This window comes from Lepisosteus platostomus, chromosome 15 (genome assembly GCF_059453375.1).
Source record: "Lepisosteus platostomus isolate fLepPlt1 chromosome 15, fLepPlt1.hap1, whole genome shotgun sequence".
In the NCBI taxonomy this organism is placed as follows: Eukaryota; Metazoa; Chordata; class Actinopteri; order Semionotiformes; family Lepisosteidae; genus Lepisosteus; species Lepisosteus platostomus.
In genome coordinates, this window is record NC_142625.1 from 13529347 (window position 1) to 13553157 (window position 23811).

At 41.5% G+C, this 23811-nt stretch overlaps 1 protein-coding gene and 1 long non-coding RNA gene across 5 annotated transcripts in view; one reads left to right on the plus strand and one right to left on the minus strand.

Moving 5' to 3' along the window:
- Window positions 1–18171, minus strand: part of LOC148648017 (uncharacterized) — a 43167-nt gene extending 24996 nt beyond the window's left edge. The window contains exon 1 of the long non-coding RNA XR_015926819.1: window positions 17735–18171. This is a non-coding gene — a long non-coding RNA (uncharacterized LOC148648017). The remainder of the gene's footprint in view (window positions 1–17734) is intronic.
- A 20-nt stretch (window positions 18172–18191) lies between these two features.
- The window catches only part of LOC148648018 (disks large-associated protein 4-like), a 252800-nt gene continuing 247180 nt past the window's right edge, over window positions 18192–23811 (plus strand). For 3 of the 4 annotated variants that reach the window (XM_088608348.1, XM_088608352.1, XM_088608351.1), the window contains exon 1: window positions 18196–18597. The gene's annotated coding sequence lies outside the window, so the exon portion shown is untranslated. Of the gene's footprint in view, window positions 18598–23811 lie in introns of all 4 variants that reach the window. The other variant, XM_088608349.1, reaches the window with a different exon arrangement.

Here is a 23811-nt window from a genome sequence, read left to right on the forward strand (position 1 = left end):
ATGGTGCGCTGGTGTTCTGGGGGGTGAATCCAAGGCAAACTGTCCAAAGGGAAATCCAGGACGAGGCAAATGTCCAGAGCCGGGCGGTCCATCCGAGATGAAAACAAACGGGATTAAAAACCGGAGCGGGATCCGGTGGAGGGTCGGAGGGGAAAAAGGGGGGTACGGGACCAGGCGCTAAAGGTCCCGGACTTGCCTGGTGCAGGAACCAATGCAGAGCCCGGAACAGAGTGAGCATCTGGCTTTTAAGGTGGGCTGGATAGGAGGCTGGAACAGGGGGCAGGTGCACAAAATCAACTCAGGAGTCAAGAGCCGGAGCGCCCTTAAGGGGGGGGGCTACAATCGTGACACTTGTGTCCTTATGAAAAATAAACACATGTTCTCCTCTTTGAGAATGTATTCATTTGTAGACCATATATTTGAAAGATACATTCAAGCAGAAGGCCAGTAGAATAATTCACTTTGAATACTCCTACAATTTGTTTTTATTCCAGAAACCAGTGCGATTTTGCCCTTTTGTCTGGAAATAGAAAGCTCTTCTTGTGGTTTTAACAGCAGGAAAGGAGCTGCTGCAGCAACTCTAAGAATAAAACACTGCAGTTTATGAAGTGCAACACTGGGGGTGATAATTAGCTAAATGAGCTGAAAACACTGAGCATCCTTCCTCAGGAAAGGTGTTGATTGAGAGCAATTTATAGCAATCTGGTATAAAATAAGAAACGGGGAAAAAAAACCTGTGAAAGATAATTGTATATTCTTGTTTACTTACACCCAAGCAAGCCTTAAAATAGTCCATCTCCAGCCATATAAAACTGTCACACCCTACTGAACACAGTATCCTCAGCTTTACTGCAGTGTTAGATTAAAATTCACAAGTGTTAAGAGTTGGCACTGTGTCAAGATGTGTATCTTGATTTGTGGGGAAGTACTTAGGGTTTAAAGAAAAGAATAATGATTTTTCTCTTGTATTTCTGACTTTGTATTTTGACTCTTGTAAGAACGCAGTCGACCTCTTTACTCCAGCCCAGAGGGCTTTTCTCTTCCTACTGTTAGTGTTCCTGTGTTCAGGTTTGTTAAGCTGACCTTTTGGACCCTCTTCCTCAGATCAATCTAGTTCTGTTTGGAAAGCATACAAAGTTTGGAAAGAACTGGAATTTTAAAACACAGAATCGAATCAGTCTATAGCATGTGGAGCCAGATCAATGAATTGAGCCATGGACAAAGGCTACAATGGCTCAACAGTCTCTCAAACTCACTACATCAAAAGGCATTGCTCTGTCATTGGGTATCTGAACAGTTTATATTCCAAGAACACAAAAGAAAGCTACAGTACAAGAGATTAGGCCTTTTTCACAGGTACTGTAGGTTTGTGGTGGTCTTGAACATCCTGCCCTGCCATGTCATTGAAATTTTGAAATTGTGATTCTCTAGGAATTGGCTGCACAAGTCGAATAGATAAGATACCAACAAATAAATGCATACTGGATAGCCTCTTGGAAGTGAGACCACAATAACAAGCTAATTGTACCCCTGTTTCAGAAGTAAGTCAAATATTAATACCAGAAAGTCTTCCAGTTAGCAGCACAACATCACCGATTCTTTCATTCTTTCTTAAATAGCTAATTATTATATTACCTCTAATCTGTCTCAAAATGTCGATGGTACTTTAATTAGACTCCGAGTGGTAGCCCATTTTAAGTTCTCTTGCACAGGAAAATTATCATTCTCAGCAACAAAATTCTGCCTCACTGTAAACTCCTTTACAGCTTCATTGCACAAAAAAAAGGCAGAGAATATGAATAGTGCATTTTATATCCTGGGAAGGTATGCACTTTGACAATGCTGCAGAAGCGAACTCAGGCATTGACATTTAGCCAGAATACCTAATGGGTTCTCTAAAGAGAGGCATTTTTTTCCCCTCTCGGCTCATGTTAACTGACAGCGAGCTTATTAAATCCAGAATACAGCTTGTATTAAATTCCGACTGAAATGAGCAGCTTGTCGATAGAAGACAGGCTAATTTGATCTTCTTCCTTAAGATTCCTGACAGTCGACAGGAGTGCTGATTTTAAAATGCCAGGTTTCAGATCCAGGATTTGAGGGTAACAGGCGTTTGGGAGCAATTCCTGGAGACCATCAGCTTTACAGACAAGAGACACCGATTATTCTTGTCAGAGAAAGAGAAACTGAGGGGCAGGGCTGAGTAACATTAATTTGATATTCGCTTCAAATTAGCTACACATGATCGAAGCATTTGAGTGTCTTATATCATTAAAACTCTTAAGTAAACTGAAGGTTTTGTCAAGCAAGGGAGTGAAAATGTTGTTTTTTTTTCTGAAGCATAAAGTTATAACAATGTATCAGTGGATACTTTTTCAGAAGTTCAACAGCTGAAGTACTACATCTGCACTTTGCTTTAGTCCTCAATTCTTACTGACATAATATTATTACAATAGTATAGAGTGTTTACAGACTGAAAGCAATTTAAAACTGAAGCCTACAGTAGTTCTGTCAAAAATATGTTCACTGCACAAAAAGCTGAACTGAATTGAAAAGGCTGTTTCAGGGATGGGCAAATCCAATCCAACAAGTGCTGCGACAGATGAAGATCTCCTTGGGAAGAGAGAAGGACTTCTTTTCTGTACAATCTTTTAACTGTGCAATTACAATTGGGGGTGACTGCCAAAACCAGCATTTGAAAACTATAGGGCTAAAGGCCTGTCCCTGGTCTTTTCTATTGTTTTAGGCAATTGGCTTTAGGTAACACCTTCATATCCCAAACACCTAAGACACTACCATTCTAGTTTATGTGCACAGTGTTAACAAGAATTGAAATATTTAGTGGTTTTACAGTTCTTCCTGTCTGTGTCAGAGTGACACCCGCCAAACACAAAGTTTGAAAACCATGAGAAGTTTTGCTGCCTCACAGCACTAGGAGGCTGGTTTCCATTTTGACTCTGGGGTGCTATCTGCTTCTGAGTTTGCATGTTCTTCCTGTGTTTGTGTGGGCTTCCTCCCACAGTGCAGAGTTACTGGTAGGTTAACTGGCTTCTGCAAAAATTGGCATTGATGTGAGTGTGCTTGTGTTTGTGCCTGTGTGTGCCCTGTGACGGACTGGTGTCTCATCCAATGTGTATCTTGCCATGCACCTGCTGCTTGGCAAGATAGACTCCAGTTCCCCTGCGACCCTGAAGTGGATAAACCAATTAAAAAATGGATAGATGGATGAGCTCTCACACATCAGTTCTGCTCGCTAACTATATAATTGTTGAACATGGAGCTTCAGTTATGCTCAGATCTTTTGTCAGCAGTTTCTGTACTGCCCCAGTGATCTGTAGGGTTTGCCTCGGGCTGTGGATCACAAATTTTAGGTCCCCAGCTGGGCAGAATCTATATTGAGTGCCATCATTGTGGTGTCCAAACTCTACAAGTGGAGTTTAAACCGGAAGTGATCTGAATCTTTATGTAGGCCTACTCATGTTTTAAATCATACTGAAGAGTCCTTATTTTAAATTTCCTCTAATTTCTCACAAGCACAAAACAAAGAACCAGCAAAGTCACTTGACAACTGATACATCAGCAGAACCTCAGAAAGCCTAGTGGGTTTTAATTTATGGAGCTTTAGACTGTCAGTCTGTTGGCGAGCCCTCACAAACGTAAGATAAGCATGTGCTTAAACAGGCCACAGAGCACGAGGAACATGAAACTGGGAGCTGAAATAAGGAAATAGGTCAGACAAGGCCGTGAGGCAGTTCATCAAGTACTTTCAGAGCTCATTTCACTTTCAGGCAGGCTCTCTCGAATCTTAAGTAAGACATTGTCTGCTTGAAGTTTTGTTTTTCTTATATTTTTTATTTTCTAACTGAATATCCATTGTTCTGAGGCGATACAGAACTTGAAACACTGGCAATCTGATTTTATAAAATACAGACATGCCCACTCCCTCAATCATTGTCACCTCTGCTATCCTTTCCCCCATACAGCCATATGTCTAAAATCAAGGAGAAAGGTACGTAGCTACTATAGCTAGAAGACATTGTTTTATCATTTTAATGGGTTTGCATTTATACTTATTAAATATCTTAAATACAAAGTTAACAGTTTAGCAGAATAGGCTTATTTTCTAACATGCTGTTGGAAGTGTTTCAATAAAATCAATACATACTTAACAACCAACAAAAGGATAATGCAAATCTTATCAAATCATTACTTCCCTGGGAGGTTTTGTGAGAATGAGCTGATAGTGGTTAGAATGTGGGTGACTCAAAGGAACAGTAAACTCAGATTAAGAAAACAGAATGGGAGGCTCAGTTGCAACTCATACTGAAAGTATTCCATAAATCCATGCATTTTCTTACCTCTTTATCCAGTGCAGAGCTGCAGAGGAGCCAGAGCCTATCCTGGCAAGCAACAAGAGTAAGGCAGAACCAGATGACTGTCCATCACAGGACACACACAGACACGCACACATCTCACACCAGGGCCAGTTTATCCATAAACCAATTAACCTACCCGCATGTCTTTGGACTGCAGGAAGAAACCAGAATATCTGGAGAAAGTCTACACAAATACAGGGAGCACATAAAAATTCCATGCAGATACCACCCCAGGAGTTGAACCCCTACTGTAGCTCCACTGTTGCAAGACAGCACTAAGGACCACTCCACCAACATGCAGCCTGCCATATGGACATTTACAAGACAGGGGAAGGGTGGAATATATTTTCAACACTGTCTAGAGTTGGAAATAATTTTTATAGCAGTCATACACAAAATGTGCAAGTTAAGCAACATTTGGCTAGTTTGGAACAAAGGTCATTTCTCCAATTCACTTTAGCCACTAGCACCATGTCAAGAAACATATTAGTTTTCCCTATTAAAGGCAGCCGTGAAATTGCATTCTTCTCAATTTTAAATATTAAAGCGATCATCTGCATACCACCAAGAAAAATGAAATAAAGTTCCAAATGAATCACATGTAACTTTTTTTTTAATAAATGTTTGTGGACAATGGGAATATGATGTTTTGCCTTGGGATGTTTTGCCTTTTTCAGCTAAAGCACTGCATACAGAAGAGTCCGGTTTAATCAGGAGCATTTCACTTCCCGAGCAAAATACAAAAACGTCACCCCAAAAGAAAATCTGCACATACGAAATTCATACTCAAGCTGTACAGTAGCTGTTAGCACGCATGAATGAATGGTGGTGCAGATGTTAACATTACTGCCTTGCATTGCTGGGGCCCAGGACTCAGTTCCTGGGGTGCCTGGCATGGAGTTTGTACATTCTCCTTGTGTTCACATGAGTTTCCTCTGGGTGCTGTGGTTTTTAAATTTGGCTACAAAAAATGGGTTTCCATTCAAACATCTTAGTGGAATTTTAATACTTACAGAACAAGCCTTTACCCTGGAGTTCAGCCATTATCCTCCTTCCACAATCCAAGGACCTACAGTACGAATAGGTTAACTGGCTTCTGGGAAAATTGGCCCTGCTGGAAGTGTGTGTGAGTCTTTGTGTCTGTATGAGCCCTGCAATGGACTGTCCAGGGTGTATCCTGCCTTGCACCTTTCGCTTGCCTGGATATGCTTCGACTCCTCCATAATTCCGAATGGGATAAAGCAGTTAGAAAATGGGTGGATAGAAATATCTGTGTAGCATTTTTCATCCAAAGGAATTCCTAAATCATTTTAGTTATGGAAGGAGTTCGGTTAATCCACAGAGGTTTAGCTCCCTCCTGGGTGATGTTTTATAGCCATTCTGTACCTGCCACCCTGCTTACATGGCAGGTAAGGTGGAAAAGTTAGAAATTATTTGAACGAATGAATTAAGGGGAAATAGGTAGGTTACTTTGAGCACATCCAGAGATACAGAATGAAGACCATTGTTAAAACATGCCATGTGCTCTTTAATGACTGAGTGTTCAGAACATAGGACAGTACAGTACGAGCAATCTGGAGGACAGTACCTCCTGAAGCACATTAAATGACGTCTTGCTAGTGCACTGTAACAAATTTAACATAAAAGAAAGTAGTCTCATTGGCTTTAATGGTGGTCTAGAAGACTAAGCTATTTTAGAAACAGTCTGTGACTGGTCATGTTGCATGAGAGGGAAATGTAGACCATACAACCTACAGACAAACAGCAAAAAGTACAGGCTTTATGCACACTGTCTTGTGAAAACAACATGATAAAAGATTTTTTATCTCTTAATTTGGCTGCAAAAATGGGTTTCTATTATAAGTTTAATAGAATTTAAATACTTCCAGACCAAGCCTTTACCTGGAGTATCATCATGACCAGGCATTATCCAAGTCAGGAAACATATGGAACATACACAGCTGTCCCTATTTCCAACAATGGTATTTCGCTGCCTTACTGTATATGCCTATTCTGCTAATATTTAAAAAACAAGCTTTTCCGCAGTGGTTGAGTTCAGTACATATTGTACATTGTTGTTAAACTCTGTCCTAGGAGATTGCCTATCTCTTCTATTCATTAATGCCAGTCATGGGTTTAATATACTCCTGGCCATGGTCAAGGGGACTACACTGTACTCTGAAACTCCATTTAAAACCAATACAATAATGACTTGCTATGCCATTCAGCACCTGTGTCTACTGAAGTGTAAATTAATTAGGACTCCCAGAAGCTGTTTGCTCTAAACTAATTAGTCGATGTCTGCCTGGAGTCTGATATGTGGCGAATGTGTGGTTCAGCAGATATGGCCTATGTTAGGTGTAACTGTGACAGCAGATTTAACGCCTTGCTGTTAGATCTTAGGTAAAGTAAGCATGGCCTGGCCAAGAGGAGGATGGGAGACCAGGCTGCTACTGAATCTTTGTACCAGTAGGTGGCACTCTTCCCTCTAGGTGACAGTTTCCAAACAAGGGCTTTGGAATGATGACTGGGAACACACAGATGGGGGAGGTGCTGTGCTTTTGGATTAGATGGGGACCTGAGATCCTGAATACTTGGTTATTAAAAATCCAGGCATATTGCTCTGCAGAATAGGGATGTGGACCTCACTGTCCTGACTAAGTTCCACTCTGATCTTACCTCTCTAAAATTCCCTGTGAATTTAACTGATGTATTTTCTTACTTCTCTACCTGCCCTGCTGGGTAGTGAGTCTGCTCATATTAAATGTTAAGGTTTCCTTACACTGTCCAGATGAGAGCTGTACTTCAATGGAGGAATATGTGGAACTCTTCCTACTGTATATTTTCAGCACTTCTTCAGGTTGAAAAGTATGACATAAACACAAGGAATTATTTCTATATTGCTGCTGAGATTCCGCTGCTACTTTCATCCAAAGTTCCTGTTTCTTGGCTTCAGATTTAGTTAGTGGGTCGAGGAATTTAACAAAGCTTTAAAGGTCTTTTCAGAATGTTTCCAAGAAACATCAAACAACTGAAGAAACATTTCATCTACCTCAGTTGATTGAAGATTGATTCCACGTTCTACGTGCTCTATTTGGATCTCAAGCTTGCTTATGAATGATTTATGAATAGGAAAATAACCCCCTCTGAAGGTGTTGAAATGGCTTGCAGAGTGAGACACAATACCTCACTGACTAGGTCTGATTATAGGCAAAAAAATCCTCTACCTCTTACAGGTGCGAAAACACACAAGATCACAGAATCAGAATGCTACCAAGGAATGTGTCACAACAGAAAAGAATTCCAGTATAAAGCCAGTCCAGCATCTCCCATTAAACTATTGCAATGCGTATTTTGCAAGGACGATAAGTTGATTAAGTGTTGTATTATTCCATTCATCCCTCCAAATGTGTGGTACAGCAGTCTCTTCACACCCTGTCGGTGCATTGCAGCACAGTGTTTCCTGACGTGCTGGGTTTAAATTAGGATCTACCAAGGAGAGACCATATCCAACTCTTCACAAAATCAATACTCTGTGCATCTTTCCCTCTATATATGAAATCAATCGGAATAAGAGAACAAGTTGGCCCAGCAGGTTAATGCGTTTACCTCTGTAGCCCTTTTAGTCCCCCGAGACCTGGGTTTGATTACAAACAAGCTTGCAGGCAAATCTAGCATCAGCTGAAAATAACCCACACTGCAGAACATTATGTACAATACTACCTTTCGCATTAGTGTCACACAAAATGCTTTACATATAGGAGGTGTGCCACTTCCACAACTGAGATGCAGCCCTACTGAAAAGCAACATGAATATAAGTGTGGAGTATGTGTAAAATGCAGAGAAGAGAAGTGGATGATTGGATAGACAAGTAGCTGAAGATTTTGATTCGTCATCTCCCTGCCTGTGTGTTCCTCATCTTTCTGTTCTGCTGCCCTTTCCCCTGAAAGTCATGGTAGCATAGTATTTCCCACACCACATGCTTTTTTGCTGATGATGGTGTCCAAATACTGGCTATCAAACTTCAGAAAACAGGACACTCCCCTCCTGCTGTTTGTAACCTTTAATGTTTTTCTTCTCGTCTTGTCATTCTTTTCCCTCCACCCTTCTCCCTCCCATCTATCTCCTGCTTCTACTCAGTGAATCCCGCTGGACAGCACCACAACCCCAGCACTGCTTCATAAGTGCTTGAACTTCTTTGTCCTTCAGTGATGAGAATGTGAGCAACAATACAAACACCTACTGTACACCTCATCAACAAGGAAAGACACACCAGATTTCATTTCTGATGATACATATTGCTAAATCAGGGAAGCTCTGGCAAGAATTAATAAGAATAGATCTTTTTTTAAAAAAGCTCAAATTAGTAGATGTCCAGCTACTGTTCTTTTGATGGATTGAAATTCACTGTATAAATGCATAAATAATTTTTGACCACTCACAAGATTTGCTGATTGAACTTTCTTTCTGATTTAATTGTATCCTTAAGCACTTCTTGTGAACCAAGAAGTGAACCTTCTTGTTTATCCCTGGACTGCAAAGAAAATGCTCCCTCTTCCAGAATACATGACAAGCTGTTGAAAGAATTTTAATTATATACGTTTTCACTTATAATATGCATAAATTTCAGCAGACGCGAGACAGCATTGTGAATCCCAATTGTGTCCTGGAGTCAGTCCAGGGTTTTCATCCAAGATGCATCTGATTTTGTATTTTAATATCTACACAACTGTACCTAGACTGAAACTGTATTACTGCATTATCTTTTTTTCTGATTGTTGGAACCACCGATCCTTTTCTGTTTCACACTTCTTGTTTGTAACTGTTCTTGTGTACGAGAGGGAGGATCTGCACATGCACTGCTCAATCATCTGAGACATTCGTCATCAAACAAAATAAGCGCTCCACAGAGCCCTTCAGCAGAGTCACTGACATCACTGCTAGCTGGTTGGCATCAGCCAATCGCAGGCGTCTCTGCTGCTTGGCAAGAGCAGGATACCCCTGCCTTCTACCACTCTCTCAGCACTGGTGCGGCTCAGCCAAGTGTGTGTCTCTGATTGAGGATTGAGGTAGCCAATAGCATTGCCCTCTCCCAGACCAACAACCATTTGAACACGGACCATGTGTGGCCCCTGGGAGTCCTGATATTCTTGTTGTATCAAGAGACTGCACAGCAATATACAGTAGAAGGCCAAATAAAAAGCATGAGGTTGATGGATCAAATCCCCTTATGTATTTCAAGAGGCGGCAGAGGAGAGTCAGGACATATTAAACAAGAAGTTCCTATTGTGGTGTTATAACAGTGCACCTTTGACTCTCACTGTGCACATGGTGTAATTATCCATTAATCCTCCAAACCAAGTGGCTTCCAACTCTGGTCTTGGAGGAACCAGCAGACACAATGTTTTCATTCCAGCTGAGCTCTGCATCGCCAGTGGAAATTGGACATGTAATTGATCTGCTTGTTTGTTTAGGTATTGCTTCATCTTCGGTCAGTCCTGTCAGAAATACCCAACTTCAAGGGCATTGTTTCCATGACTTCTTACTGATTTATCAATTTACCATGACAATTTCAGAGACATCCCCACAATGAGTGTTTTTTTTCTGCAGATGTCCAGTACGGTACATTTCAGGCAGCACATATTAATGATGGCAGTTCTGAAACTCAGAAATTAGCACAGGGTTGATACCAATAAATTAGAAGTTGGTACAGGGATGATACCAATTAATAATCCTATTTGACAATATCAGAGCTGAAAGCCAATTTATAAATATGTGCTGAACAGAAAAATGAAGTCAATTAGCCTGTGTTTATGAACTCAGTAGAAGCAAAAAGTAGAGATAACAGTTTTTCTCCAGGACCAGTGCTGGAAACCACTGTACTTACCATGGATCTGCTTTTTCAAACTTGGTGCAAACATCACCAATAACATATTTTTTGTCTTTGGCCTGCTTTATGTATATAATTGGTTTAGATAAAACTCACTGCCCAGTTGAAAAATGTAATATTGATGTCACCAGAAATTGTGCATTTTATGTGGAGCATATACAGTATGTGCCTGTATTTAACCCAATTTAATACCACAGTTTTCAATTTAAAAACACACAAAACAACCATGTCTAACCTGACCTTAAGAACAATATCTGCAGGCTGTGACAAGGCAGGTGCTTAAAGATAATTTGCCTCTGAGGGGTTTGAAATTGCCTCTGCATCTGCATGAAATTAGATTTACAGCTTTTGGATTCACAAAGAGATTCATACAATATTAAAAGCAATGGCTGATCCATTGTATATACATACTTAAAAGCATATGAGCAATAAAAACTTAAAAAAAACGTTCTTAAGCAGTTGAAAATTTAAAAATGAAAGCTTTTCAGTTGTGGGTTCCATCTTCTTGTGTATGTGGGATGGTAATAAAGAAATAACTGCAATTAGTTCTGGAAGTTGCAGCAGTGGGTAAGATATCTGCTGGAGCAGCAATGTACAGTACCTGAGATTTATCGATCACAGTCTCATCTCAGCTCCCCTAGGGAGCTCCCTATTATAAAGGATAACCCAGAATCCAGGTGTCAGCTTGGTTCCATAAATACATTCAGCCATCAGAAGCAGGCTAAGGAGTTAGAAGTGGAGGCTGATACTCAGTAAATCGTTTGGTTAATGGTACTATTTAAAAAAAAAACAAATACAAATTGCACTCACACACAGGATGTGTACTGTATGTGTGCATGTGTGCTACATTTATACTGAGAGATAGAAAAGCCCTCTGATAATGATAATGTTGCTTTATTAGCCCTATACAATTTCTTGCATTAGGAATTCATCTTTTCACATACCACACCTTGCTCTCCATGAGACACAGACAGGAAGAGAAGCTTGGGGTCAGAGCACAGGGTCAGCCATTGTGCAGCACCCCTGGAGCAGTTGGGGTTAAGGGCCTTGCTCAGGGGCCCAACCAAGTAGGAGTCCTCTGCCAGCTGCATGATTTGAACCAGCAACCTTGCAGTCACAGGCACAGATCCTTAGCCACAGAGCCACCGCTCCGACCCCAGATAGAAGAGCCCTCTGTGTATTCAATGGGGTTTTCTTCTTCAAATTGATGGACTTTTAATACAAATATTCTGGAAAACGGCCTGTATGTCACAGACAAATTAGTCATCTGTGTCCATTTAGTGGTACATGTGCGACACTAAAGAAGACAACAGCCCAAGCGTTCACAAACTGGGTGTGCTTGCTTTTCTTGAAGATTTGAACACTGTTCCCCCTACAGATTTACACAGCACATCATCTCTGTATTCACAATGAACCAGGTTTTGTTTTGACACTCAAATTTGAGGCATTTGCAAAATCTAGTTGCACTTATGTGAGAAGCAGACTCGTAAAAGTACCGATAAGTGCCTGTGGTGGGAAGCAAATTTGATTGCGAGAATGTCAGCAGTTTCTCGGGTTCAGACGTCTTTTCTCTGGTCAGTTTTTCTTGGCTCGTGGCTGTTACAGAAAAGGTAAGAAGGGCACCGCAGATTCCAAACAGAAGATGGAAATATAGTTGGGAATTTACTGCCCTTGACTTTCCCCCTTTATTAATTAATATATGATTGTGGAATGGCAATACTTTGCTGGCACTATTTATCTTTAGGATAGAATATTCTGCCTCCAGCAATGGAATGATAGATGAAACAATCCTTGGAGCTGTCAGGACACATGTTTCCAGATCAGATGTGGCAAGCAGGATGCTGGCTGCCTTACCGACTAAATCCCATAGCAGGAGGTCTTACAATTACAAATAACCAGTCTCCTAAATCTGATTAGTGCACATCATTCACATGTCCATGTTTTCTAATCTAAGGCTAATGGCAATTGAAGAGCATTTGTGTTTACTCCATGATCATGGTGTTTAGTTGGAAACATAATTACTATACGGAAGCAATGGTTTCGACTCTGGGATCCGGAACAGAGAGCACTGAGCTCAATCCTTAGCTGAAACACTGTACCTGTAACTCGCAAGCAAGACACCTTATCCAAACTCCTCGAGCAATGCCCTGTTGCATGACGGGTAAGCTGCAGGTCGTCATGTTAAATAGGAAACTGTTTTTAATTGAGTCCACTGGTTAAATGAAGAATTCAATTTTAAAAAGACTTGCATGGAAATTAGACACTACGACATCTGTTACGATTGCTGCTTCTCTTACAGCTCTGCGTCCATCTAACCACTTCATCCAGTTCAGGGTCATGGGGGAGCCAGAGACCTGGCCAGGACACCAGTCCATCACAGACACACAGCCCAGGTTAGATTTTTCCAGAAGGCTCATCACCTACCAGTATAGGAAAGTGGAGCACCTGGAGGAAACCCAGGAGAACACAGAGAGAACAAACTCCATGCAGATAACATCTCAGGTCTGGAATTGCACCCAGGGCTCCAGCACTGCAAGACAGTAATACTAACCACTGTATACCATGGATCTGACTGACTAGCTATACAGAACTACTTCATTGTTAGCAGTAATTATAATATTTGTTGTTAATCAAAGACAATTTTTTAATCATCTGTTCAGTCTTTATGTTTGACACTACAGGGTAACATTTCATGATACCCAAATCACAGCATACATTGAAACTACACGTTGGTTTAGAAACGTCTAGTTGGCAGTTTAATTCTGCTACCAGCACAAAGTTTGTCAGTATGTGTAGAGAAGTGTTATTTAATCTTTTTTGAGTAATTCTCACATCCTCGAAAATGCCTCAGCTGCTTAAGAACGTGTTTTGTTTATGAGGGCAAAATTCGCCCCCACCAGACAGCAGCTCAAACAGTTTTCAGCCACTGTGGATTACAAAACAAGCAAAATCATTGAAGAGAAAAAAATCAACATAAAATTGAACCACGGCAATTTAAAATACGCCATCAAGGTAAGGGCGTCATTATAAACCCATACAGTTGTCATTTCCTCCTTGTTCTTTAAGTGTTGTTGACACGTTGATATCGCTGGTTTGCATTACTCACTGCATCATGATGCAAGGCAGCTGATACTACCACTGCTGTAGCTAATGTAACACTTAAAACACCTTTCCCAGCAAACCGGAGACCGCCTCAAACAGACACGGCGCTTTTCTCAATGCGTGAGTCTACACTTCAGAACATACTGTAGCGCTCTCGGGTTCACGTGAGGTTGTGCCCTCGCCGCTGCCGCCTCAGGTCGGCCCCCCCACTGCTGGGGACTTGAACCCGGGCCTCTGGCGTCACTCAAAATCTCCCTTCAGCCCGACAGCTGTGGTCCCTGCTATTCACAGGAAAGGGCGGTGATGTCACCGCACTGGCAAGCCGGCTCGCACAACCTGTAATGTGGGCCGTATGCGTTACAATACAGTACATATTTCTTCCAATCAAAAAAAAAAAATCATCCAGTCTGTCTTGATCTTCCAAGGGCTGGTGGAAGATCGGCGTCAAAATATGTCATCCATCTGCTTCTTGAGGAGTCAAGGGGTTACGCATTCCCAGTACTCTTTGCATAAAAGTGCAAATAAGTTGCATTCCTTCCAGGAGTGATGACGTCATTGGAGGCCCCCACTTTTCAGTCTTATAATAATAATAATAATAATTGCTTACACTTATATAGCGCTTTTTTCTGGACACTCCACTCAAAGCGCTTTACAGGTAATGGGGATCCCCTCCACCACCACCAGTCTTCACCCACGTGCTCACCTTCCTGCTCGCTGGAGACCCCCGTGTTCATGACGGGTTGACAGTGTCCATAGTCAGTACATGACCCAACATTATGTTAACTTTAGGACGGTCTGCGCCTCCATCAAGACACGATAGGATTTCAAGGACGCGGAAACATTCTGAAACACGAAAATGTATTTTCATTCTCGTTCTCTGTCGCCAGGTTTAAGCCCATAAACCGAACTCTTGTACATTTCCATACCTGGTGATAAATGGGAAAAAAAAATTAAACCGCCGAGCAAAACTTGCAAAAGAGCACTTGAAAATGGATCAATTCGGGCTTCAGACCTAGCGAAGGGTCTTCGAGGGGGCGAAGAATAAAAGGCCGCCGCCTTCGGCTCTTCAGAGCGGCTGAAGGACGCTCACCGGCTCTCGGGCGGCACTTCAGAGGGGAATCAGTAGCCAGAGGTAAAAACAACCCCAGCCGGAATAATCCTGTCGTGAGTCGCGCTTTAAACGAACCCAGCCACGTACAGGGGAGCTATTTCTAACGATCGCATCCTCTAATTCATTCATTTATTCCTTTCATGCTCTGAACTGCTTGTGTAGGCTACTTCTTTGCTGTTTGTGATCCCGTCAGCTCGGTCTCATTTCAAAGTCATGTAGCGCCTTAGTAACAGTCAGTCATGCACTTGCAGAATTCAGTATGTGAAAAGCTAGTTTTTTTTTTAAAGAAAGGGGAAGCAGAAAAATAAAGACATCCTTAGAGCTATGCGAGCCAACAGATGGACAGTGAAAAGCCTTCAGCGCCGATCGACCAGGAGCCGCGGCGGTGCAGTACACAGACTCTGGACCAGGGGGCTCCCCTGCTTGTGAGCCGCGCTGAGGAAATGACACCTGCACGAGAGCGAGATCAAGCGGAACATCGAATTTCCCAGCAGACCCTCGAGGTCATTTCAATGGAGTTCTGTGGCTCCGAGATGAGATTCCGGCGCCGAACGAGAAGAAAGCGACCTAGATTGAACGTGGGTGACGCGGAGTCCAAATTGAGCTCCTTCAAGGTTAAATTGAGGTTGCCACACAGAAGAAAACAAAAACTTTCAATAGACATTTGATGTCTTCCTGATATATATGTATATTATTTTTTTTTAAGCAAAGGTACGACGGATTTTCCTTGACAGCACAACATACTGTAGGAACCCACCTCTGTTCTCCTTCTTAACAAAGAAACACCCCCAAACAGCCAACTGTCTTTGTGCCTAGTCTTTACCACTTCAAGAGCCTCAACTGGTGAATCTCTGGGATTTAAGAACAAGACGTTTTCATTTAAAGTAAGAGTACTATGGTAATCAATCTGGTTCTCGTGTCCTGTGAGAAAAACTTTACGGTATCATTTTCCTTCTTAGCAAGATAAGCCGAATGGCTGCTTCATGTTTATGATGTTTCTTAGATTTTTATGTTCTTATAAATAATTAAAATGATTTCCTGAGTCTCAGCTGTATACTAAGGCATGTATTGGCGTGCTAGTCTGAAATACAAAACGTGCACTATTTCTGACTGCCTAGTGATCTGCCAAATTCAATAAATCAAATCACCACAAATTAGATTTTTTTGTGAACTGGATCTGAACTGGATTTGTTGTGCATCTGGGTCGTATCCAGATGAATAACCCCCCTACCACTGCTTTATAATATCGCATCTCCCTGCGTTAGTTTATACGGTATTATTCAGCTATCAAGTTCAGCGCCGCTATCTTAAAGACAGGCTCTGTATTGGATTGAACGTAGTATTTGTATTTTAATACACAATATTTAGGACAGCAAGGTCAAAAGATATACTGGTAGGTGCATTGGCCGCAGGTGTGTCTGTATATGCCCTGATGGACTGGCGTTCCGTCCGGGGTGTGTCCTGCTTTACGCACGTTGCTTTACACACGTTGATAGGCTCCAGCTCTCCCGCAAACCTGAATTGGATAAAGCAGTCAGAAAATGGACAGGTAGAATTCATTTGAGAGTTTGAAACCGTTCCAAGCCCTTCTTTCAAGCGATATGTTTTCGTCAAAAACTAAAAGTCGTTGTTTAACGAATCCAGGATCAGGTTGGACAGTATTTTCTTTTGTAGTGCGTAAAACTGTTGGCTTTTTTTTTCAGAAGCAGGATGTTACTTTTGTCAGTACTTCAAATAGTTTCCATAAACGTATTTTTACTTTTTTTTTAGGTGAGGGGGGGATTAAATTATATTGGTTGCAACCTGTGATAAATTCAATATGGATCACCAGGCTGACAATTCGACGCCGGTTTCAGACACAAGGCGAGTGTTAAACACGGCTTCAGCTTCCATATTCGGCATTAAAGCCAAGCTTTTTATGAATATGTTGGCTGCTGGGTCTCATCCAGACGTATAATCCTTCGTCTGGTTTACAATACCACATGTTCCTGCGTTCGTTTTTATTATTAATCTATCAGGTACTGTAGATAACCCCACTTCTGAATCCTATATATATGCAAGCAGAAAAATAAGCAGACATTATGTTCATCAGGCTATCAGGGTAGTTAAGCACTTCGGACGGTCCCGGGTTAAAATCATTGTCTGTTGACTCCCTTGGCGTCACCTAGTGCAGTGGGTAATGCCTTCTTTCCAAACTGATTCATTAAAATGCTTTTGTTTCATACAAGAGACGTCCGAATAACTAGCTATTACCTTACTGGTACTGAAACCATTATTTCACGGGGCTTTCCGAAGTACATAAAATACTTCGGAAATTATTCTGATGGCACTTCACTCACATGAGCTACTGTAGCCTGTCCAGTCTTATTGATTTTCAAACGAAATCGGGGAAAAATGAAGTTGCATTTCCCCCCGTTCACCTTGTTATCAGTTGACCGTACAATCAAATATGTAGAAAATGTGGAAAACGAGGAGAACCTGGAGAAAAAAATACTTGCTAAATTTTCAAGACAGTTTCTGCTCAACAGGAATGAGTTGTTAAGCAGGCCATCTTATCCAAAGCGAGTTGCAGAATCTTTGAGTTCAGCTGCCCTTGGGGATAACTGCGGCGGTCTCGGGCACACGAAGCTCGCTTTGCTTCTCTAAGATCGGGGGAAATGAATTAAGTGGGTCAGGATGCCACAGACTGTCAGAACCACCACTTGAACCCAGAGCCTGAACGCAGCGAGTCCCATACACACACGGCTCTTCTTCAGCTTTAACACTTTAAAGTTCTTCTGCTTTAATTTGTCGTGTATTTAGGTTTCATTTCTGTTCTCTGATATCAGGCTGACTTGAAGGAAGTCTCTGGAGACACAAATCGTTATCATACGTTTGTTCGTTCAGCGACGTTCTTTGCAAACTCATTTTGAGCGCAGGTTTATCGGCGCAGTTATGTAGGATCGCCTTCCGGACAACCACCAAAACGTTTTAAATTGTTATAGGTTCGAAATAAAAGTGTTTGTGAATGTAAGGTAACACGTGATTTTTCCTTCTCGCCATATACCAAATAGCACGCTAATCCCCTCTTTTGAGACGTACACAATGTTTTGGGCTACTCTGTTTTATGGTGTGCATACAATAAGCCATCTAGGTATCTGTAAATATAGTCTCGTTTTATTTCATTCATGTTTTCAAACAAAAAGCTTTTTTGCCAAAAAGGGAATTACTGAAAATGCTCTGATTAACGATTGTATATCTCTACAAACTCTTACCTTGTGCTTGTCCTTCCTTTTCAATGTCACAGAAAAACAAATTCGAATCAGTGCTCGTCCTCAATTCCTGAATTAACTCAAAAAACGTGCAACTGCTTCAGCGCAGTGTAGCCTAGTCAAGAGACAAGCTGTGTTTTGTGCTGTATCTACAATCCCGTGTTTTTTTTATTTAAAAGGCATATGTAATGCTCTAGAGCAGAAATATGTAAACATAGCTTTCGGTTGGTGATAAACTCACGCAACACGAGAGGAGAGGTCAGAAGAGAAACAGATCCGTTTCTCTATCTGAAGCGCCCAGCTGACGCCCAGTCGGGAGCGCGGCGAGTTGTGCGCTGTCCGCGCTGCGGCCGGTGCTGATCGTTTTTAAGTAGAGCAATCCAGGCCCGTATTTTGCGTCCAGCCTGTATGCACCTCTGCTCCACGCCGTGCGCGCTCCCTCTCTCCCCCCCCTCTCTCTCTCTCGTCTCAGGGGACCGCCGAGCGCCGCAGCATCACTGCCTCTGCCTCGCAGTCCTGTCTCCTCACCGCAAACGTGAATGAGCCGTTCAGCCATGGGGAGCACCAGGAACGAGGGCTCTCGCGTCTCCCCGCGCCGCCTCTGACACAGGAGAAAGCGAGAGAAAATACAGAGAGCTACACCGATTTACAGATTTCTGCGCGTACGCAGAACACAAGGGGACCTAACCGACAGAAGACCGCAGATCCCTCTGTCCACCTCATTATCATTCATGTGTTTACAATTAGACGAGCGTTGCCGGTATTAAGAGACTCCTGTATTTCGGACACATCATCCATCTGAACAGGATAATATCACGCCTGGTTTGCCATCTGAGTTTCAGTCTTGGACAATTAAGGAGAAAAAGGTACGTGAATGTGCATTTACGAATCGTGTTTCTCGCATTCGCGCGTGTGTGTGAAAGTGATTTTTTTTTTCCCAGCTAGATTTCATGAAACGCATCGGGCAGTAAGTGTGTCTGGGGCAAAGTCTGTTAGGTTCAGAGAATGGTATGCTAGTTTATTTTTTATCCCTTTAAAAATTGTCCAAGAAATACTGCATGTGATGTGAGTGCAATAAATGTAATATATCTTAGAACCCTGTCAAACCAATATTTATGTGGTCATTATGAAGCTAGTTAGCAGAATCTATAGAAATATAAATGAGATAGCAGTTCAGTAAAATTTGATACAGTTGGTGGCGCAAGGATCTGTTTATTCATTTGACATCACTGTAGCCTGTAGGTACAAGCTAAGACAAAGGCAATTAAATTAGGAGAACTGAGGCGATAGAATGTGTCTGACTGCATTTCGGCTCTTTAGGAGGTGCAGTGATTTTAGCGTTTGATGAAAGAGAAAGTGCAGATCCTTCGCCACCAGCGTGTAACGCATCAACTGCACGGCTACTTTGTGCGCTCACTCTGCAGGGTTTGTTTGCATGTTCGTGCCGAAGAGGCTGCCGGTTGTATAGCGTGTCGATACCCCCGGTGCTTCAGAAGTATATATACAGTGGAAGGAAGTCTGGTTTGAGGTATCAGAGGAAAATGAATATTTTGATAGCGCTAGGACTGGGGCTCCTTCTCGCTCGCCAGTCTGTCCGTTAACAGGATGCGCGGACTGTTAAAGAAGCACGTCACGCGTTATAAACTAAAGAGGCAGCGCGCCGTCTTTTTAATGAGGTTGCAGCCCTCGGGTGGACTTGGAGCACGGTTCCTGCGCGTTTGACGGAATTCCTCCACCGGATTGTGAGTGGAGAGCTGGACGGGCAGTGCTCTGGTGGACGGAGAAGTTGCTGGCCGTGGAGTTGACTGGGACAGCACCAGCGAGAGGCGAAAGTGTTGTCGGCAGCAGCTCTCGTAGTTTCCTCCTGTTTTTGTTTTCATTTCATTTTTACTGAGCTCCGTTTCCTTTTCCTCCCCCTGCCATTATTTCCCCTCCCTGTGTTCAGTTCATTCAGTAGTAGTCATGGGCTTTCTTACACTACGGAAAAACCGAGTCCCAGCTTCTAATTTTTCATGATGAATGTATATAAAGCTGTGTGCTGCGCAGCTGAACACTTAGGAGCAATTACGCAGTATCATTTCAAAAGTGAAAACATTCTACATAATTAGAATCTCTCCTTCGACTGGTTTCTGCTTATATATTGAAAACTGAAAAACCTATTAAACGAACGGAACTTCGAAAAGTGGGTTCCGACTTTGTCTCATGAGCAGATGTTTTAGAACTACGCTGAAGAAAGCTTGATTTAGGTCACTCTTTCCTGGCGTATTTTCTGTCCAAATAGGTCAAAAGATCTGTAAAGATTTTACTGGGCTGATCACATTGAAAATGGGGCTGTAAAAAAAACCGACAGCAGGCATGAAACATTGTTGGTAGGTTAGGAATTAAACAAGTTTTGATACCTGTACAATTACTGTACTTATTTACAAACATTCGCATCGTTACTTAGTAAATCGCAAAACACAATCGCCAAGAACAAGAATACGTGTTGTAATTGAAGGAGACGGGAGCTAGATGCTTCTCATCACCCCCATACTAAAATAGCTGCTGCTAATTATAAAAACATGATGTCTCACAGGCTTCTTTGAACACACACATATCCACTAAAAAATAGCAGGTGTCATTGCAGTAGGAGCACTGCACAAGCATTATCTCTGCGTACAGAAATGCATATGGTGGTTTTGTCCTCCAGAAAGCCTTGATACCTACCTTCAAGGAAGGAGGCCTTTAATCTTTTAAGGCTAATAAGAACAAACTTTACCAGAGGAAACAAGAAAGAGACATGCTGGCTTGCTAAAGTTATCTGCAAGGCCAAAGCTTGTATCTCCATAGGACGAGGGGGTATGTGGTGGATTCCTGAACAGAGGGCAGTGGATGAAAAGGGAATGAGGTGGCAGGAGTGACACTCAAGGTCCTGGCAAAGGCTGGCAGGCAGTAGTCCTACAATTCAAGGCTCACTTCAGCTCTGAGGTGTTTAATAATTCATGCACACTCTGCAACAAGGCCATAGATCCCAAGAGGAGTATGCGTAAGAGTTCGGCTCACACTTGACCCGACTAGTGAGAGAGGCTTGGGATGATGGGAAGAAATAGAGATTAAAACGAAAAGTGTGCGTGGAACTGCAAAAATCATGATTTTGTCATCTGAGATTTTGAAAATGAGGAAGGTGTGCATATAGACCGTTGTGCAAAATGTCCATTATTTCTGCAAACAATTCTAGAAGTAGTAGATCACAGTACATTGTCAAATCCCCCTTGACTTTCAAATTAACATTTGATTATCAGCCCCTTTGGCAACACAGAGCTTTCTCAATTATATTCCATTGTTGAACTTCATTATGGTTTCAAGTATACTCTTACAAACCAGACCTGGACCAACAGCTCATGACCAGTCATAATTCTAGGTGAGATAGGAACAAGCCTATAAGGCACTGTTGCAGGAAACCATCCTACAGCTCAAACAGCTCGGCTTCACTGGCAACCTGAGGTATGGTTGAACCCAGGCCTCTGTTTTAGAATAGACAAACTTTTCTTCTCTTTACACGCTCATTCAGGCATTTTATATTAGAACCTTGATTTCTGCAGTCAAGAGTTTGGTTTGGCATGTTTCCAGTGTTTGAGAACCCATCCACATTAGGGTTAAGTGTAGTTTAAGCACAGTGTTGTACAGTACATAGAAGTACAGTACATGCTTGAGAGAAGCCCCAATACCACCTGCTGCCTGATCTCAGCAGATCTCACAACTACGCAAGGTCTGCTCAGAAATGGAATGGGAGAACTTAAGGAAAGCCAGATAGTTGCTGTAAGTGGTGTTGCTGGACCAGAATGTGACACGATTCCAGAGTTGGGATGTATAATCTGGATTACTTAAAGCTCCACCTTAATTCGCATTGTGAAGCAGGTTCTCATTCGCTACCTGATCTGCTATGCAGTGGGGCTGAGGGCACATGATAGTGTTGTGTGTCAAGTGGAGGGAAGTGGTGATGAAGACTGAAAATCATTCTTTAGTATGTGATAAAATGACCTTGTTTCGAGAAGACCTGAAAGTTATTCCCATTAAGTACAATAAAGTTAAAACCTAAGGTATTATAGTACAGACTTTTGACTAATGACTGTCTGCTGCACATGCGTTGCAACATTCCATTGGTTTGAGTAACTTACTGTAGTATATGTTTTAAGTGATGGGTGTTTTTTATTCTTTCATACATTTGTTGAGGTGAAATGATCTGAGCATTAGTCAATTTAATTCTATTGAATAATACTGAGCTTGTAGGATTCAGTTGGATATACAGTAGTTCCTTTACATTATAAAAGCCCACAATACACTTGTCGTGCACCTCTGGCAGTGACGAGTCCTTGTTTTAGCTAAGGAATGCTTGGTAGCTGTACTTTTGTGTTGTTGGCAATGTACACAGATATCTATTCTGAATGTCATTATCCTGAAATCACATATATGGAAACAGCAAGAGTCTGTACAAGCTGTGATCAAAGCTATAAAAACGTATGGCCTATTCTTCAGAGCTTGCCTCTCAGAGAACCATCTCTGCTCATCTCTGGAGTGATGTTCAAAAATAAACTTATTTCAAAACTAGACTGATCTGTGCTGTGACATCTTGTATCCCTACAAGCTTTTCAGTCAGTGTTGTAGCACAACAATTTTCCTTTATCAGATACACATACCTTTCCCATGTGTTTCTCAAAGTCTAGAGATATTTTAAGCACCGAATATCCTTTACAAACAACCCCTAGTTGCACATACTGTAGCTATTTGGTGTTTCTAAATATCTCTGAGAGAATTCATTCACTCTCAGAGTATTATGCAAGCAAACACTGGATGTTGATCCTAAACATACAGTAAAATGTTATAGTATAGTATAGAAAATACTATAGTATAGGAAAACACATTATTTGAAATTAAAATAAGTTGAAAACAATGGTATACTTATCAGAAACAACAACATTTGGAAACCCAATCTAATTATAATGTTTGTCAATTAATTTCAGTAGATAATTACTGTACCTATGACACCAAATATCGTTAATACTCTTATTGTGATACAGTTCTTTAATACTGATTTACTTCAGTCTAATTACTCAAGTTCAACTTCTACAGGATTGGCAAAGTGATTTTCAGCAATGAGCCTGCTGTACTTTTCTGAAATGGAGCTTTTATTTATTTTGTCTGCCTGTAACTGGCACATCCCACCACTACCACAATTTTAATTCAAAAATAATTTATGGCAGATAGCACTGTTGGTTAGTTTAATGAAACTAACTTCATTATAAGTTTAATGAAACTAACTTCATTATAAGAGTTTGGGAAGGAACTTGAACTTGAACTTTATTGCCATATGTAACCGGTACTGGTACAATGGAATTCTTACTTACAGAAAGTCTCTCGATTGTAAAACAAGTGTAAAAAAACAAGACAAAGTGCAAACAGTGCATCAAGACAAAGTACAAACAATGTACAAACAAACAATAGACAATGTGCAAGTAAACAAAAGTCAAGTTAAATCCGCTGTCAGTGAATTCTAATAATTCCTGATGTAAGTTCCTCACATAAAAACTATAAATACTGTATGTAATACCCTTCTCTCCCTTGTACACATCTCTTGCACCCCTCCTGCAGCTCTTTTCAGCTCTATAGCTGACTTGGTCCCTCCTCTTCCTGAATGAGGGGGACCCTGGGACAGCTTCCTCGTCCTGTGGCTAGGAGGTCAGCCCTCAGCCAGGTGGGCTAAGTCAAATTTACTGCGACTAAAAACACTCTATAAATATATCTATATGTATAATTCTTGGGTGTAAGTTCTAGTAGGCAGCTGCGTCAACATGCGTAGGCTGCAAAGGAACAAGTATAGGTTTAGTCCATGCTGTAAACTGAAGAAAAGAAACGCAATGTTTCAGCTTTGGAGCCTTCTTCAGGTGTCATATGCTTCTTCGGGTGAAATATACTTATCTAAAATAAGATAAAAAAGTTCCCCTGAGGATTCTCTTCAATTTTATTCAAGAAGTTTACAAGCTCAATCTAATGTGTTCTAGAGGCTCATTTTGGCTGCAGTACATGGCACAGTATTCTTTAAA